Here is a 19,641-nt window from a genome sequence, read left to right on the forward strand (position 1 = left end):
CTCTGGGCAATGCCTGCAGACCACAGAGCCCCCGGGCTTCCTGCCCTCTCCACACAGGCCGCCCTGTCAACGTCAACGGGTTTGTGAAACGCTGCCGGGCAGGCAGTGGGAACTCGAGGGGCCCCAGGCTTCACTGGCTGTGGTCACCCTGTTCCGTGGCAGCCCAGGAGAAGGTGGCTTTCTAAAGACTGCCATCCACACTGCAATGGGATCCAGCTGCTGTGGGGGACAGGCACCTGATGGTGGCCCCACCGGCTCAGGTCCCAGGCCTCCAGACCCCAGGGTTCCTCCCTATAGGCCTGTATCTCCTGGGCCTCCCCAGATGCAGGGAACCCCTAGATGCAGGTGTAGGGGGGGATCTGTGGTTGAAGAACTTTGGAGTGGGAAATATGTGGGTTATAAGCCCAGTTCATAGTTTCGCTGGCTGTGTGACTTTGGGCAATTTGGTTAACCTCTCTGTGCCTCAGTCTCCTCATGTGTAAAATGTTCATAAAAAGCACCTACCTTTTTGTGAGGATTGACTAGAACACTGCCCATGGAAGGTTTGATACAATCCCTGACACACAGTACACTCTCAATAAGTACAAGCTCTTGTTTCAGTCAACACTATGAGGGGCAGCAGAAATCAGGGTGCAAATACTATCCCACTTCCTTCATTTTGTAGTTTTAATTAAAACCATCCAGACCCAAACTACTCTACTTGAAGGAAGTATATATCTTCCTCTGTACACTTCCTCTCCCTTTAAATTGCTCAAGAGCCCCAAGTCTTACGTGCTCCAAAAGAAGGAGGTGGAAGGTCCAACTTCCACCCGTGGGCCAGGAGAACTGGAACTCTCACCAGTCCCACTGCCATGGTGCCTGTTGACAGCTGTTCCCATGCGGTCAGAAGGAGGAAGCCGGTCCTGCCCCACCCAGCGCCCCACAAGGCCACATGGATCTTCTAGGCAGATGACTCCAAGCATGGCCAAGAGTGCCCTCACTCCTACTCCCGGGGTTGCTACCCACATTCGTGGCTTGTTCATGCCCATATGTGGCCATTCCCAGTGCTGAGTCTTCGGGGCTCCTGGGCCCACCCCTCACAGACTGGATAGGTGTTTAATCCCTTTTCCTTCCCCAGGATCCACCCTGGGGTTGGGGTTCTCTTTTTCAGACCCCCAAACACAAACAGTCTCATTATTCTTCTGTGTCTGAAAGTCCTCAGAAAGCAGCACACCTTGGCCACTCCAGCCCCCTACCCGATGGCTAGCCTCAGTGCTGATTCCCCTGCCCATGGACCACCAAGGTAATTCTCCCACACAACAGAGAGAGAGCCATCTCCAGTGGGGCACCCTGCCATACTGTTTCTTCTCGGTAACTAGGCAGCAGAGAGAAGACAAAATTGAAGCTAGGGCAGTGGTAGAGCCCTTTTCTCTTTATGCTCCAGGAGCATGGGATGTGAGCTCCTGGAAACAGGGGACGAGAGAAGGTTGCATTTCTATATCCCCCAGCATCTGGCTCCAGAGCCTGAGCTCTCACCAACATGTCCACATGCATGGCTCAGTCAATGTCTGTTGACTGACCAACTGACTGAGAGCAAAAAACCTATCTGAAGCGGGGAGGGTCAAGCAGAGATGGAGGGTTGGCCAGAACAGGGGAAACCAGGCCCATGGGAAGCAGAGAAGCATATGGGTCTGCAGGAGAAGTGGGGCAGCCTCACGGGAACAGAGGAAAGAGGATGTTTTTCTAGGGGCAATGAGGGTGGTGCTCTGGTTGCTGAAGGACCTGGGAGGTATCTCTGGGAGAACTCTGGAGACTGCCGGACTCTTTCAGGTGCCTAGCAGGGGTTGGGGAGCAGGAATGGCAGGAGCTGGTGGGGACAGTAGCCACAGAGGGGGAGGTCTGTGGGAGGGGGCTCTCAGAGGGATCCAGGGAATTGTAACTCCCCTCTGCGAAGAGAGCCCTGGTTCAAACTGTAAATCAAAAGCAAGCCCACTGCCTTTGACAGAGTCCAGAGCTCAGCCTGCCCCAGAGAAGAGCTCCCACTGCCCAGGAGCTGCTCCAACTCTCTCTGTGCCCATCTCAGTGCCCTGTGCTAAGATGCAACCTTCCAGGGGCCTCTGGGGCTTGCACAGCCGCTGACCCGGCCTTCCACAGACGCAAGTGTCCAAGGGGGACAGAAACAACAGCCAGCACCCAGTGCAAAGGACATATGGGATCACAAATTTTGAAGCCCGATAACCTGGTTGCAAACCCCAGCTCACACCTACCACCTGTGTGCCAAGGTACCTTCTCTGAGCCTCAGTCATGCACCTTGCAACAGTACGGACCTCATGGAACTATTCAATGGCAGGATATAAAGCACTCAGCCCGGAGCCTGGCACATGGTGCCAAAGGGCGGCCTCAGTTGGCATCACGCTGGTCTAGGTGTCTGAGTAGTCAGGTAGGGTGACGCAGACCTCTTCCAGCCTCATGCCCATCCACGAACTTACTTGGCATCTCAGGCACAATTGGAGGAGGCTGGGCCTTGGCCAGGGAGCACAGGAGGTTTCTCACCGTGGCAGGGAAATTGCTGGCTTGGGGGTGCGGACAGCCACAGTGACCGTCTCTCTGCAGGACGGATGCGGCTTTGCTGACAGAGAGTCTGCGGCCTGGACATACCAGCGGTGCAGGTCTGAGGTCAGCAGTGGGGAGCCGGGCCCACCACGGCCTCACCATCCCCGGCAGGGCCCCACCAGGGCAAGGCATCTGCTTCCAATCAGCTGCCCCTCAGCCCAGGGGCGGGTTGGGGGGCTGAGGCCTCCTCCCCAGGCTCAGCTCTCACCAGGCAGAACGGATATCAAGAGCAAAGAAATCAGGGAGACACTCCAGGGTCCTGGGTCCAGGGGCCCAGGCCAAACAGAAAAGGACTGGAAATAGAGGTTTATTGTTAGCTCATTTAAAGGAAATCCTCCTAGCTCCCTGTTGCAAAACCACACCCAGTCGAGCCCAGTCAGTACCCCCAAGCCCCTCCTGGCTCATGCATCTGGCTTGTTCCCCACTCCAGACTTTGCACTAACCCCCTGTGCCTGGGGGCCCCTCTCCTGCTCTGTGCCCGGCTGACCCCTCATCCTTCAGCTTAAATCCCATTTCCTTAGGAAAACCTCCTTGGCCCCATGTTTGGTCCCAATTAAACAACCTTGTTTGGCATGATTCGGTTTGTACTTACGTAGTTATCTGTGTAAGTCAGAATTGCATCTGTCTCCCTTGAGACCATATCCCTAAAATCCAGCATGGAGCCTGGCACAGAGCACGTGCTCAATAAATACTTGTTGAGTCAATGACTGAACCGCACCTCATAATTTTTTCTACAGTTTCTGAGTGTAATCCTCACTATTTTTTCCCCTGCAGGATTATCAGTGCTTATGCCCATTTTACAACGCCCAAAGTCAAGGTCGGAGGTGAGTTATGGACCCTGGCTCCCAACCTGGTGCTCATCCTTTATCCAGGAGGAAAAAGCACGTACATAGGGAGAGTGGGCTTTGCAGTCGACCTCCCTGGGGTCAAAATGAAGTGCTTCTGCTCACAGCTCTGCTACCTCCGACAGGCGACTCACCTCTCTGAGCCTCATTCCCCTCATCTGTACAATGCTACAACAGGGCTGACTTGAATGGGCCACGGTGAGGCTTCCGTGAGCCCACAACGGCCAAGTGTCTAGCATGAGAATTGGGTCTCTGTGCTTGTACAGCCCTCCTTGGCTCACGGGGATGATCTCTCAGGCATTAAGTGGTTTCCTGTTGGCAGGGGACAGGCCTTCTTTCCCTGTACCTGGGAGCACCTTACGGACAAGGCGGGTCTAGTGCCTCCCTGCATCCCCTTTTGCTCCTAGGCCAGCACAGACCTGAGGTGTTTGCTCAGCCAGATGCAGGAATACGAGAGCATTTGCCTGGGTCCAGGGAAAAAGCTCTGCTCACTCCCTGCTGATAAGCAGATGAGGGAGCAGGGCCCTCTCCCGCTCAGATCCAAGGGCTGGAGGGTGAGTGGAAGCCCCAGCTATGCAGCAAAGGGGAGCTTTCAGAGAACCTGAGTTCCAAAGGAGGGAGCAACAAACTCCAGAGGAGAAGAGGGAGGATATGACCAGAGGGAGGGCAAAATCCAGACAAGAGGCTGTGACAGAGGCCCTGCAGAGGGTAGGTTTGGCCTGGGACCTCCACGTGTGTAGGCCTCCTCGGGGCCTATACAGACACAAGGGGTGCCTGGGAAGGAACAGGAGAATTAGCCTAGACCTTGGCCTGCGGGTAGGCAAAATGAGGCTAAAGGAGGCAGAGGCCTAGAACACAGACACAAGCATGCAACCCTGAACCCTGGAGCTCAGGGTGTCTGTAATACTCTTAACTTGGACTTCTGGGTATTCCTTTAGCAGCAGCCGCTAGACCAGTGCCCGGCACAGAGCATGTGCCCAATAAACATTTGTTAAATGAATGAATGAAGAGAAATAAGGTATTTCTATTAGCTTCTTTAAGAGCTCTCCCTGACTCCCTTGACTCTGCCCTTCCTGCAGCCATCTCCAAAATGCCACTGGGACCCCATCACCCCCACCCTCCCTTCCCCCTGCAGGTAGAGGAAGCACACTAGTGGCCTCTGAGCCAAATCTGGATCACTGACTTCCCCCGTTTGGCCCACACCATGTGTTTTTGTTTTGTTATGTGTTAAATTTGAATTAGTTGCTCAATCTAAAAATAAAAGTGCCCACAGAAAAATCTGCATTTCCAGCTTCTCTGAAGAGTCAGTCAGGCGACATGACAACTGGGTCTGCCTGCCCACCGACAGTGGCTGGAGCTGCTGGGAGAAGGCCTGCCCTCCCGGAAGCCTCTTCCTGATCGTTCGTCTTCTATCCCTTCTCACCCCGACCCCTGCAGACAGCAGAGACAGAGGCACAAGTCCAAACTCCTACACCAGGACCCCGAGGCCTCAGTGATGTGACCCTCACTCGGGTTGAGCATCTCCATCTATCTGTCCTCACTGTCCTTATCCCCGAGGTTCTGGCCACACCATGCTATCTCTAGTTTTAGAGCCCACGCTCTTTCACGACTCTGAGCGGCTGCACAAGTGGGACCTCAGCCGCGGTGCCTGTCCCCACTGTGGGGACTGTGCTGACGCCTCTGCGACATTTGGTCTAGGCTCAAGGCCATCTTGGTGGCAGTGGAGCCTCCAGTTACCCATCCCGGGTGAACGGCCCCTCTGTGCCACCACAGCCCAGGTACCCATAGCTACTCCCGCCCCTGTCCACGCGCTCTGCATTGCTCCCCGGGCTGTGGGCTCAGGACCATGGAATCACGCCTTGTTCTCCCTTTATCTCTGGGATTCCCAGGGCCAATCTCTGAACATAGAATACAACCCCCTAGCCTACCTCAGTACATGCCTTGAGGGCGTGAATCAAGTAGAAGCCTTTGACATCAAGTGTGGCAGCAGCAGAAAGAAAAAATCCCCATCAACAAAACAATTGAGAAGCCTTTGGATGGTGCCTTATCAAAAGCTGCATTTTGTCACATCTACCCCCAGTACACACACTGTGCTGACAGTTCCAGGAAGACACTGCCTCAGGCCAACTCTCGAAAAATAAGAAAATGGGACATGGGCACCTGGGTGGCTCAGTTGGCTGAGCGTCGGACTTTGGCTCAGGTCATGATCCTGCAGTTTGTAAGTTCGAGGCCCGCATCGGTCTCACTACAGTCAGCTCAGAGCCCCCACTTCATTCAGATCCTCTGTCCCCCTCTCTCTGCCCCTCCCCCACTTGTGCCCTCACAAAAATAAACATTCAAAAAAAATAAACAAAATGGGACAAGTGTTGTCTTTGGAGTCTGCTAGACACATATTCATGCGCGTGCACACACACACACACACACGCAGGCACGCCATTGAGGTCAGGCACGTGTACACAGATGCACAGACATATCCCATGTTGACTACCATCAAGCGTATTTTTACCCACCTATTTTACCTCCAGCTGAGGCCCCGCGCCTCCCTCACGTCCCAGGCTTTTCCTGACTCCTCTCCCACCAAAACAGCTATGTCCCAAGTTCTCGGCCCACGCCTACCTACCCTTTCAACCCCGCTTGCTCGTTCTGTCACGGAGTCAGCCAGCTCAAGCCTGCAGCTAGCTAGAGATTGCTTTCACACTTGAATGCTGACGGCGACTCCATCTAAAAGATGGGAGCCGTCAGTCTAGGGTCAGATTCTGAGGGGCCTGGTGGGCAGGGTCCGGCTCGGGGAGAGAGAAGGGCCACCAGGAGAGCGAGCGCACGGGCGCACCAGGACCCACACCTAATGGAGTACTGGGTCCTGCTAGGCCCCGGCTGAGATGCGCAACCAGCCCACACAGCCAGCCCCCCTCCCCACCCCCGCCGGCGACAGGGACAGGTCTGCTCCTCATCTGTCTGGCTCCGGCCCTGAAGTCTCATTCTTCACCACCAGCTTCTAAGTGTCATCACCGGCAGTGACGAGCATGACGTTGACAGGGATAGAGGAAATGGGAGCTACTGTACCCACTGAGGCACACTGTACATGGGAGTGGCGTTCAAATGAGCCGTCCTGGTACATGTGTGTATTGAGTGAGGTAACAGTCCTGCGCACCAAAGTGAAACTTGGGGAAGAAGGGGCGGTCTTTCCCACTGCCTCCTCAGGGAACCCCGGTGGGCTGGCAGAGCCAGGGAGATAACACTGAAGGAGGATGGGGCCCAGGATCTGTCTATAAGTTACCTCCTGGCCCTGTTTCAAAAGGAAGCTCAGGCAGGACAAGGTGAGTCACTGCCCCAGGCATATTTCCAGGACAGAACCCAAGTCAGCCTGCTCTTGGCCCTTGTCCTGGCTCTGTCCTGTCCCACCTCAGTACCGCTCACTAGGCAGAGAGAGCAGGGCCAAGCCCTCATGCCGTGCAAGTCGGGGGGGCATTAGTACTTCCCGCACCTGAGCCCGGGGTAGGCATCCTGGCTCAGGAGACATGCCAGCCCTCCCGGGCACCCACCCCAACACAGAGAATCTCGGGCTCAGGAGGGTATTGACTCAGAGTTCTGGTTGGCTTCCTCCACTCTGCCTCCTGCTGTTCCAGCTACCATAGCCAATCCCATTAATCACCTTCACTCACCAATTCCCCCAGGAATGTGGCGGTCTCATAAAAGTCAGCCCTGGGTTAAACAAACAACCCAACCTAGGCTTCTAAGTTAGCTGCTGAGAATCTGCCAGGTTTCCAGCCTTTCTTCCCCTGCTCTGCCCTCTGCCGCCCCTCCCTCCCCCACCTTCATTCCCCAACACACCTCAGGACTAGGAGGGAACAGTGTCGCCCTCGTGAAACCACCTTTAGATCACAGGGGTAGGTGCGCAGAAACCTGAAAACTACCTCCTCCCTGACCAGGGCCTCCTCTCTCCACCTGCTCCCACCCCACCACCACCTGTGCCTCCCACTCTCCTCAGGACACACAGGCCCATGTTTGGTGTCTCGCATCCCACTCCCCAACCTGGGGCTCTGCAAGCCACCTCTCATTCTGCCCCGGGGACCTATACCCACCCTCAATGGAACATAACGTTGTTCTGGGGAGATTCTCCGCAAGGAGATAAAAGACGAGAGGGGTGGGGCCAGCTGGGAGGCTCTGGGAGAGAGGCTCTTCCTGCCCCATCCAGCCTCCCTCCACCCCTCTTCAATCCCCAGGACTCGGCACCAGTAAAGTCCCACTGGGCCTGGCCTGGGAGTAGTAGATTCAGTCCTGCCTCAGGGACTTTTTGCTGAAGAGAGGGGAAAACCACAGCCCTAAGTGCCTATAAACAAAGGCGAAAATATACATACGCTCCACCCACTCACCAGAACAGAAGAATCCACAGCTGGACAGAAGGATGCACACAGGTAGGGACACACTCCTGCTGGAATAAGCTGCATTAAAGGGGCCAAATCTGGAGCTGTGGCTCCTGCTCTAGGGCCCCAGACTTCTAGAGTTTCTCAAGCCACTTAAAATATTTCAGAAGGCCAATGGATGTCCTACATTTAGCCATGGGGAGGCTTCTAAGATTAACAAAAATTCCAAGGCTTTGCTTTTGGCTTGGATTACATCAATCCAGTGCAGAAACTCCAGCCATCTTGTACTGATAAACATTCTGAGGGTCCATGTACAAGTATCAGATTGAGAAAATGGAGAGAGAAGTAGTAACAACTGCTTGTTTAACAAAATGTTTCCAAACATGGAGTTTGTAGTGGAGGAAAAAATAAAGTGGATCTTAAATGCTTATTTCCTTAATATACAAAGAGCTCCTACAAATCAATGAGAAAAAGATAACAAAGGCCAATAACATGGCACTCACCAAAAATTAAAAAAAAAAAGTAAAGAAAGAAATTCAAATAGGCAGCAAAGATAGGAAAATATGTTCAGCCTTACTCTTAAAGGCATTTAAGTTTTTTTTTTAAGTGAGATAGAATTTTTTAGCTATCAACTCAGCAAAGACAAAAGTTAAGGTGCAGATATAATGGTATGGGCAATCTCATACCCTACTGGTGGAACTGTAAATTGTTAAAACAGTGTTTCTGGAGGCAATTTGGGAACATACATTCAAATTTTAAACACACATCATAGTAGTCAGCTGGCAATCAATCTACAAATAGCACTGTTTGCCATGGCGAGAACTAGACACAGACTAAATGTCCATCAAAAAAGACACTAGTAGCTCAAGTCTGTACAAAGAACTTTGTAGTCACTAAAAATAGTGGATACACCTACAGATATTGACATAATATCAAATAGCATGGTTATAACATGATCCTATTTGTATTTTTTTTAAAGCACATACAGTGGCTTGTACTACATGTGTTTGTCTATAAAAAGCATATCTTAGAGATAAATAAGAAATTGTTAAAAGTAGTTCCAGAGAGAATAGGCTAGAGCTAGGGGCAAGAGTGAGTAGCACGCTTTTAATTTTTATGTACCCTTCTCTGTTATATTATTTACCATCATTTGTATAATTTTTTAAAAGAGGCCCCTGGCAAGATGAGAGTTCCCAGTTTATAAGGACTGGATGACAGGCACCTGGGTGGCTCAGTTGGTTAAGTGTCCAACTCTCGATTTGGGCTCAGGTCATGATCTCCGGGTCATAGAACCAAGCTCCTAGTCAGGCTCCATGCAGAGCATAGAGCCTGCTTGGGATTCTCTCTCTGCCTCTTCCCCACTTGCTCTTGCTTTCCCTCTAAAAAAAAAAAAAAAAAAAGACTGGATGAGCGCCAAGGAGGGCCCATGGGAAGGTGTGGGGAAGATTGCACCAAGGCCCAGAAGAGGAGGTTTGGAGGGTCCTCTGCAGAGAGAAGGGGAGCCCCGTAAGAGCAGGCTTCTCAACAGTCTGGAAGAGGAGGTCCATGGAAGGAGGTCTGCCCTCTCAGAACTCTATCCCACTCAAACGGGGGAGACAAATGGAGACCAGGGAAAGAAGCCAACACTTAAATACCCACCGGAGTCTTGTCGGGGGCAGGCTGACTTGCCCTGGGGGTCTGATCCAGCCCCACCCCTCTCACCCCGCCCCAAGCCTCCTCTTTTCTCTTTCTCTTTCACCAGAGCCTGGACAAAATCTTTAGAATGTTTCTAAAAGGAAAAGAATAGGGGTGCCTGTGTGGCTCTGTCGGTTAAGCGTCTGACTTCGGCTCAGGCCATGATCTCATGGTTTGTGGGTTCAAGCCCCACATCGGGCTCTGGGCTGACAGCTTGGAGCCTGGAGCCTGCTTCGGATTCTGTGTCTCGTCTCTCTCTGCCCCTCCCCCACTTGTGCTCGCTTTAACAAAAATAAATCAAATGTAAAATAAATAAATAAAATAAAAGGAAAAGAATAAGTGAAAAGTCTTGACAAATAGAAAGCTGTTTGAGAACAATTTTTCTGAAGACCTTAACAGCCTGGAGGCCCTATGGGAGAGGAGGACTCCTCTGGTCTTTGTGCGATTCCTCCTATCTACACAGGCCCTGCCTGGACTCCAGGCCTGTGGAGGCAGAGTGGGGTCACATGGTCTTCAACTAGGATGTCAGCTCCTGAGCTTCTTAACTGGGCTGTCACTTTGCTTCCCTGACCCTCCGTCTCTTCGTCTGTAAGTGAGGATCATCGTACCTTGAGGATTGATGTAAGAATCAGAAACAATACGAATAAATATGATAGCACACAATGCCATTCAACAAGGGGTCATTAAAAAGCATACAGTTAACTAACCTTATTGTGGTAATCAATTTGCAATATATACATTTATGAATTCGTTATGCTGTACACCTTCACTTTATACAATGTTACATGTCAACTATATCTCAATAAAGCTGGGGGGGGCGGGCTGGAGAGCAAATATAACTGTATCTGTTCACCAATATTCTCTGAACACAGCTTCACCCCTGTGCCTTTGCTCATGCTGGTTCCCCTGTCCAGGATGCCCCTCCTTCTCCATCTGGCAAAATCTTGCTAGTGTTTCAAAGCCCAGCTGTAGCATCCCTCCTTTGTCAAAACTTCTGCAGCCCCTCTGCTGAGCAGCTCAGGCCAGTCTCCCTTCCTCAGAACTTCTGGGCACTTTGTTCATAGCCCTTCCAGCCCTTGCTGTCTGAGTCACTGGAGTCATTTGTCCTGTGGCCTGGGGGCCCGGGGCCGTGATACATGGCTACATGTTGCTGTTCTATCTTTGTGTACCTGTCCCTAGCCCAGAAGCCACTGGATACATCTTTGTCAGATGCCCACATGAATGGCTTCCACTCATTCTGACAACCTTCCCTCCTCCTCTTGAGGGACAGGAGGGAGAAGAGGAATGGGGCCTCTTTCTCCACAAATTCCTGGATTTGGGTGGATTCCCAGGGAGCTGGGGGTACCCCCCAGGGGCCCAATTCAGATACCTCTGGACGCTGGGCCTCTCTCCACCAGAGGGAGCTGCTGCGCATACCAAAGGCAAAGGGGCACAGCTGGAGAGCTGGGCTGAGGTGGGGCCTATGCCCAGAGGAGCGGGTGTTCATCCCAGGGCTGTCCTGTCAAGTCACCCGACCTGGTAGCTTCAGTGAGCATAAACTGGGCTTTCGAAGGCAGGGGCCGGTCTGCCTGCCCCAGCTGTTCACAGCTGGCCTGTTCACTTTGTGCCTGGCGTTCCTCCCTACTGCCAGAAGGGCCACCCCACCCCAGACCCAGACTGAGGGAATGTTGTGGGTCAGTCCTGCCCCCTGCTGGCCACCACGGGAATGGCCCCTCAACTGGTGAGGTGGAAGGGGGTGCAGAGGGAAGGAGGGAAGGGGGCAGTGCCAGGAGCTGCCTGGCCACCCTGCGTGGGGATTGTTCTAGAAGATCACCCTAGCCCTATTGTCCTGTGGGTCTCACCATTAGACCTAACTGGATTAAGTGGGTGTTACACAGAAACGGCAAAAAACCCTGTCCTCAACGTCTAGTGGAAGAAAAAAATTGAGATTTTCACCAATATCCTGCATTAAGGTTTCTCACAGGAGACGTAAGAAGAGGTGTGCCTTCTCAGATAAGAACCCTGAATCAGCTGAGGGGGAAGGGGAGTCTGGGGAGGCTTCCAGGCAAGAAAGGTGAGGAGGCAGAAGGTGCAGGGAGGTGGGGGCTCCGGGTACATCTTTGTGGCTGGGTTTGGGGTGGAGAGGGTGTGAAGTGGAGAGGAGGCAGAAGGCGGCAGATCTCAAGTGCCATGGACAAACCTAGAACTTGCTATTTTTCTTAAAGCAATGGGAGCAACTGAAAGATGTACAAGCAAGGGAGTGACATGTGTAGATGTGAATTTTAAAAGATCCACTGGGCAGGGGCGCCTGAGTGACTCAGTCGGTTAAGTGTCTGATTCTTGATTTTGGCTCAGGTCATGATCTCACCATTCGTGGGTTCGAGCAGGGCATTGGGCTCAGCGCTGACAGTGTGGGTCCTGCTTGGGATTCTCTCTCTCTCTCTCTCTCTCTCTCTCTCTCTCTCTCTGCCTCTCCCCTGCTCGCTCTCTCTCTTTCTCTCAAAGTAAATAAATAAACTTAATTTAAAAATTTCAAAAATAAACAAAAGATCCGCTGGGCAAAGGTGGGGAAGGATCAGGAGAATCCTCGGGGAGATCCCACCTGATGGGGCGGCTGTGGTGGAATCAGGGGGGATTGATGTCTGAATTAAGGCAGTAACAGCAGGGAAGGAAAACCATGAACAGATTCTGGATATTTAAAGAAGAGAAACCCCAGACTCGGTGGCTGCCTGTGGGAGTGGATGGTGGGGCCACAGCTGAGATGGGGACACAGGGGAAGAGCAGGTAGGGGCTGTGGAAAGAGCAGGCTCAGTGTGAAACGTGTCGAGCCTGAAATGTTTGAGGTTCACCAGCCAAGGGTGACCAAGAGAAGGCATCCAGCTGGGTCAGAGGTGCAGAGGCACTGAGACTCGAGCTGGCAGAGGGAGGCATCTGCAGCTCTCAGACTGTGACTGAAACTGTGGGAATGAACTTGCCCAGGGACAGTGGGTGGGGGAGGGGAGAGAGGCTGCCATGGATCGTCCTGCTCATTTTAGGGCCTGTATCACTGGGGAGACAGGGAAGCAAGAACAAAGTAGAGGCAGTGTGGTTAGTTGAAAGGCACTCACATCAGAGAACATGGGTTCATACCCCAGCTTTTCCAGATATGTAACCATTTCTTTATGTCTCCAAGCCTCAGTTTCTCCATTCATGAAATGGCCCCAGTAGTACCTACCTTATTGTATTATAGAAAGGAAAAGAAATAATTCCCACAAAGTGCATCACACAGCTCCTTAAAAAGAGGTATTCAATAAATGAGAGCCACTATCATGAAGGGCAAACTTGAAGAAGATATGAGGTTCCAGAATCTTCCAAGTATACTAGAGCTCTGGAGTGGAAGCCCCCTTTTGGGCCTCTATGTGCCAGTTTTTTTTTTTTTTAACGTTTTTATTTATTTTTGAGACAGAGAGAGACAGAGCATGAATAGGGGAGGGTCAGAGAGAGGGAGACACAGAATCTGAAACAGGCTCCAGGCTCTGAGCTGTCAGCACAGAGCCCAACGCGGGGCTCGAACTCACGGACTGTGAGATCATGACCTGAGCCGAAGTCGGACGCTTAACCGACCAAGCCACACAGGCGCCCCTATAATGTGCCAGTTTTGTCACCAGCTGGATGAGCAAATCCAGGCAAGATATAGATGTCCCTGAAACTCCCACTATGTCCCTGGGAAATGCAGTTGTCTGGGCCTCTGTCCTTCCCAGGGATGGGGTTCTCTGTATGGACACTCAGCCCACCTGTCTTGATCCCCTGCCTGGCTCTTCAGGACCTTCCCTGGAACAGCAGCTTGCTAGTGAAAGGGCACAGCAGGGGCCTTGTCCTCAGCCTCTGCCCAGTGTCCGTCCCACCACATTGATTCCCACCTCTCCACTGGGCAGCCCAGAGGAGTGAGGTGGAATGGGAGTTGGGGCACCTGGTTAGGCGTCAGACTTTGGCTCAGGTCACGATCTCACAGCTTGTGAGTTCAAGTCCCGCGTCGGGCTCTGTACTGACAGCTCAGAGCCTGGAGCCTGCTTTGGATCCTGTGTCTCCCTCTCTCTCTGCCCCTCCCCTTCTCTCACTCTGTCTGTCTGTCTGTCTGTCTCTCAAAAATAGATAAACATTAGATCTGGGGTCCCTTTGCGGGTTAAAAAAAAAGTGTGTGTGGGGAGGTGGTGTTGAGGCATCAGGGAACCCATTAAGACTAAACTGCCTAGCTCTCCTCTGTGGGGAAAGCTCCCCAATCCAGGGACCACATAGACAAACTTCATCCAGTGAGGTGGCCATCCTGGCCTCAGTTTGTTCATCTGTAAAACACCAGGCTGTGTCAGGCCATCTCTGAGCTACCTGCCCCCAGGACTGTTGTTCAATCTTGTCCTAGGCTTCCCTGTCTGCAATGCACCTTCTGTCCAGAAGAGGGAGCCAGCACTTCCTCCCAGCCTGCCTGGAGGCCTCAGCCCAGGGTCAGGAAACCTTTCTGCTGTGCCAGCCTTGTGACATGCTTAGGGCAGTGCCTGGCCAGGGCAAGTACTCAGTAAGCAGTAGGCATAGTTGTCTCCATTTCACAGATGAGGAAACTGAGGTTCCAAGAGTTTAACTCGGTCCCAGGGGTATAGGCATTAATGATGTTCTAGGTGACTCTCTGAGGGTATGGTACTATGTCTAAATATCTGAAGGGCTTGCCTTAAAAGGGCAAGCACACCAGGTGGGTGTTCCGGGGATGCAAGTCTGCCACTGGCCCAGGGAAGAGTGCAGTAATGGTCAGAGCTGGCCGGCCAGGATAGGACTGCCATGGCTGTCTATGAGCACAACTTTCCAAGGGAGTGTTTCAGGGAGCCAGGAATTAAGGGATGGTGGGTCTCTCTAAAGCCCCCTCCAGCCCAGGAGGCCACATTCTGAGAGGACCAAGAGGCCGGGCACAGCGGGTGCCTGCCCTGAGTCACCGAGGCCACTGCCCCTCTGGAGGCTTGGCTCTGCTGGGGCCTTGTGGCTTTGCACACTCTCCCTGGAACCTGTCAGCCTCAGGGCTAGATAGGCCCAGTAATTGCTCTGCAGGCCCCTGGATCCCAGTCACAGTCCAAGGGGCAGCCCTCCACCGGCTATCTATCTCACTGAAGGCTTGTTCTAGAATCCCAGTCAGGCTTCTCAGGGGAGCTTTGGTACCCTCAATTCTGTGCTCTGTTCACAGGGCTGTGACCCCTCCAGCCTACTGGTATAGGCAGCAGAGCCACAGAGCAAGCTCCTTAGGCTCATTCTGGGAGCCCTATGAGGATGTCTTCCCAGGCTTTTAGGTGGACCAACATTCTGGGTCAGAGTTGGGGTGTCCAGGGCCCCTGACCCCAGCTACTGTCCAGTTTCAGAGCAGAGCATGGCAGGACAAAGTTCTCTGGAAGGATGCTGCCTGTCTGTGGCACAAGCACACCCCATGGGGCATACTCGGGGGACTGAGTGGGGAAGGTGAGAGATAGTCAGAGGGACAGTGTCTCAGGTCCAAGCTGGTCAGGCAGCAGCCTAGCACTGGTCACTGCCGGGCAACACACTTAAGGCGGGACAGTGCCAACTGGAAGACAGTGGAGCACTGGCTCCCACCAGAACCGCTGGGGAGATTGTAAAAAATTGGATTCTGGGACTCCTTCCTGGATTCTCCATGTTGGAGTCCAGAACTTTCCATTTGCAACCAAGCTTCCTAGGGATTACCATGGAGCCAGCATCTGAGAAACGGCTCTAGAGAGATCAAGATGGCAGCCTGCCTGGGTACCCCGCTACGCTAGGGTGGCTGAGGGTGCTGGGGAAAGCCTGCCTGGTGGGGAGACACTTAGGAGGGATCCAGTCTACTCTGAGTGCTTCTGTAGGGGTGCCGGGAGCAGCAGGAAGGACTTACAGGGAGGCCAACTTTCGGGAGCACATTCATGGAGCCCCACCTCTGCTCCAGACATGTGACCCATGTTGTCTTGTGTAATCCTCACAGCCAACCTCAGCCCCTTTGACAAATGATGAACCTAAAGCTCCGAGAACTCAGATTCCAAGGCCAGCACTAGGGTTCAAACCAATTCTTTTGAACTCTAAGGCGCGTGCTCTGTACCCCATAGAGTCCCATGCAGCCTGCACTGCTGGTGAGGTAACAAGCACCCGGTCACCAAGAGGGTCCCAACAGCGGCTGGATGTTGTAGCGGGAACCTTGCTTTGTGTGGAGGCCAAACAGTGTGCAGTGGGAATGTGTGGTGGGGGTGTGAGGGCCAAGAAATCTAGGAGAGGCTTTCAGACTGTGCCCTGGCTCTGTGCTCCCACCCACCCTGACCCTTCACACACACACACACACACACACACACACACACACACACATACACACACACACACCCCTCCTCAAGGCCCAAGGAAGCCTGCACAGACTGTCCAGTGCCTCTTTAATACCAAACATGGTAAGGCCTGGCCCTAGACTGAGACCTAGGTGGCCTCAGGGGGTGGCCTGAGATTCTCAGGGGCACAGCCCAGGCCTCTGGGACCCCTGAGGGCCACGTGGGACAAAGGGGAGATCTGAAGCCACCCTCTAGCCTTCCCTGGCTTCAGGCCACTGATTTCACCCTTCAGCAGTCACCCTCAGGCAGAACAGAGTTCCAGGCCTTCAGGAAGAGTATCTTTCTGAGATATGTTTGTCTTGTTTTGCTACCTTTTGTTTTGTTTTGTTTTGTTTTGTTTTGTTTTGTTTTGTTTTTTGAGTTGGGGGAGGAGGGACTGAGGGAGAAGGAGGGAGAGAATCTTAAGCAGGCTCTCCGCTCAGGGTGGAGCCCCACATGGGCAGGACTGGGAGGTCATGACCTGAGTTGAAATCAAAAGTCCAATGCTTAACTGACTGAGACACCCAGACGCCCCTTGTTTTGTTACTTTTAAAATTCCCATTTATTTTGTGAGGGGTAGAGTGGGAACAGAGAGACATTGATTACAAAAGTAACACACTCTTCAGGAAAAGTTGGAAAATACAGATAAGCATAAAGAAGAGAGTAAAACCACGGGGAAGCATCCACACAGCTAGAGATACCTGCCCTCTGTTCTTGTGGTGTCTTTCTAAGCCCAGCCTCTTAAGCTTAAACCACACACTCACCATTTAGGGCTGTGTGACCTGGGACTAATTACTTAACTCCTCTGCCTCTTGGTGCCTTGGTGTCTTCTTATGTAAATTGGGGATGAAAATAATAGAATCTACCTCTAAGGTTATTTTGAGCATCCTCTGAACCCCCTAGATGAGTGCCTGTCACAGCAAGCGAGGAATAAATGTTTAGATTCACATGGTGACAATTTTTTTCCTTATTTAGATTCATAATTTAAAAAACATCTTTTTAATGTTTATTTAATTTTGAAAGAGAGATGGAACATGAGCAGGGGAGGGGCAGAGAGAGAGGGAGACGAAGAATTCTAGCAAGACCCAGGCTCTGAGCTGTCAGCACAGAGCCCGATGCAGGGCTCAAACTCACAAACCATGAGATCATGACCTGAGGCGAAGTCAGATGCCTAACCAACTGAGCCACCCAGGCGCCCCATAGATTCATAATTTTTTTTTTTTTTAAAATTGAGTGTTAACATTTTGTAAGTAGTCCTTTTCACCTAATACTACATCATGAACATTTTCTTTCCCTTTCTTTCTTTCTTTGATTTTATTTTTGGAGGGAGAATTAAAAAAAAAAGATTTTATTTTAAAGCCATCCCTACACCCAACCTGGGGCTCAAACTCACAACCCCAAAATCAAGAGTCCCATCATGCTCTTCTGACTGAGCCAGCCAGGCACCCCCATCACGAACATTTTTTATATTTATACTTACATGATTTGCAATATTTTCTATTTAGATTTACATGATTACAAGTTTTGTGGAGATCCTTTCTGTTTCCATGTATACAATTTCAATGTATTTATTTGTTAATTTGTTTATTTCACAAAACTAGGACCTCATGGTCTCCGCCATTTTGGAGCCTGCCTTTTCCAGCTTAGGCCGCATCATGAACTTTCCCCTACATCCCTGAACGATCTTTTACACGCTGTTGTGAATGGCTCCACTGTGGCCCTCTTGGGCAGTGTATTGAAGAGGAGACAGAAGCAGAAGTATACAATGGAGGTGCTGGCTGAGGCCCCTCCCCTGTACACTCCGGGCAGTCAGCCAGGCAGGGCCGACTCAGGACACTGACCCTCTCCTCTTCTCTGGGAGGTGAGAGACCTGAGCTGGGCCCAGGCCAGGCCCCTCCCTGAGATCACAGAGGGCATACACTTCCCAGAGGCTGCCCCTTCTGAAGCAGCCCTCCCAGACCAGCCTTCCTGACAGCCTGCTTTGAATCACAGTCCAAAGTCCAGGCATCTGGTGAAGGGTTTTCCAGACATTGCTAAGGGCCTTTTCTTCAGGGCTGTCTGGTCAAGGTGGAGCTGGGTGAATCTAGGACCCTGGGTCCACCTACTCACCTTCCCCCTGGATGAGGGAGAAGCCGCAGAATACAAGGGATGGGGGAGGAGGCATGTGTGGGAGTGACTCAGAGGATCTGAGGCTGGAGACAGACAGGACCAAGTGAGCAGAAGCAGGGAGAGGGGTGCAGAGAAACACCTAGAGTGACATCTTGCTGCTAGAGGGACATTTGAGAAAAGGTGGGAGAAATGAGGCCTGAGCAGTGGCTTAGGGTTTGGGGGGTTGGGTGACAGAGGGACTGAGGGCAAGCTAGACAAAGGGGGCTGGGGCTGGGATTCCAGGCCTGATGTCCCAGTCCCTGGATGGGGCAGTTTCCAGGGTGTACCTGGGGCCTGGCGTTCTCTCCGGAAAACTCCAGGCTGGGACACCACACTGCCCCCAGAGAATCAACCGCATGCCCTCAAATCACTCTCCCTCCCAGCCCAGGCCCCTTGGCCTCCTCTGCCTGTATAGGGACTGGGGAGCACAGCACAGTCTCCCCAGGCTGTGGGCCCTTCTACCCCAGCGATGCCAGCCCTTCCCCCCGCATCTACAGCCCCTCCCGTTCTTCAGCAGCTACCCAAGTCTTCAGTCCGGTGTCTCTGCTCTCTCCCTGGTAGCTTCTCCCCAGCAGCAAATATGCCACAACATCTCCCCTCTTAAACACTTTTGGACAAGTATCCATATCTCATCTCCTGACCCCACCATCCCATCCCCAGGAGAGCCTCTTGCACCCACCTACACTAATGCTCTCCAGTCGGCTCTGGCCACCATGGCTCCGGGGAACTGCCCTCCTCAGGCCCACCTGTGGCTTCCACGGGGACAATTACACAGATTCTTCTCACTCAGTGCCTTTCCCCACCTCTTGGTAGCACCTCACCCAGGTGTCCGCTCCTTCCTACTAGAAACACTCTCCCCTCCTGGCTCCCCTCGGAGCTCACAGGCTGCCCCTCAGTCTCCTTAGAAGGTTCCTGTTCATCTTCCCAATCTTCTAGTGATGAGTGCCAGGGCCCAGCCTGAGGCCACTGCCCTTCTCCCACATACTCTCCCCAGGTTGCCTCGTCCCACCTCAGCCTCTTCAGTATTTGCATACAACTGCCAAGTGCTGACCAACAACTCCACAGCCGGCTCTTTACTTCCGGCACTGCAGCAGGAACTTGCCCCCCACGTCGCTCAACACTCTTACCACACGGGCTTGAGTGGCTGCATCACGGCCATCCCACTGAGCTGAGCTTCTGATCCCAAGATCCTCCTGCCTTCTCGATGCTTCCACTCAGAGGCCACAGAAGCCTTTCAAACTGAAGCCACCCGGGATGGAACTGAATCTCCTCACTCCTCCCTGGCTCCTCCTTCTCTTCCAGTCTTCCCCACCTCACCAAGGGTCACCATAAGGTGCCTGGTTGTCCAAGCCCACACCCTGAGTCCCCATCGCCACTGCCCTCTGCATCCTCCCCATCACCACAGACCTGTCCCTGGGTCTCCTGGGGCCTGCACCCCCACTGCAGCCTGTTCTCCCAGCCCAGCTCAGGGATGCACCTAAAACACAAATCAGACCACGTCACTCCTCCACTCAGTACCCCCGTGTCTTCCGATTGCCCTTGGAATAAAAGCCAGAGTCCTGGCCGTGGTCTGCAGAGCCTGTATGCTGTGACCACTGCCCGTCCCTGCCTGCCTCACCCCAGACCACCCCAGACCACCTCTCCCTGCACTCATTTCACTCCGGCCCCCGGCTGCCATCCCAGCCGCAG

This window comes from Neofelis nebulosa, chromosome 2, assembly GCF_028018385.1.
Source record: "Neofelis nebulosa isolate mNeoNeb1 chromosome 2, mNeoNeb1.pri, whole genome shotgun sequence".
NCBI lineage: Eukaryota > Metazoa > Chordata > Mammalia > Carnivora > Felidae > Neofelis > Neofelis nebulosa.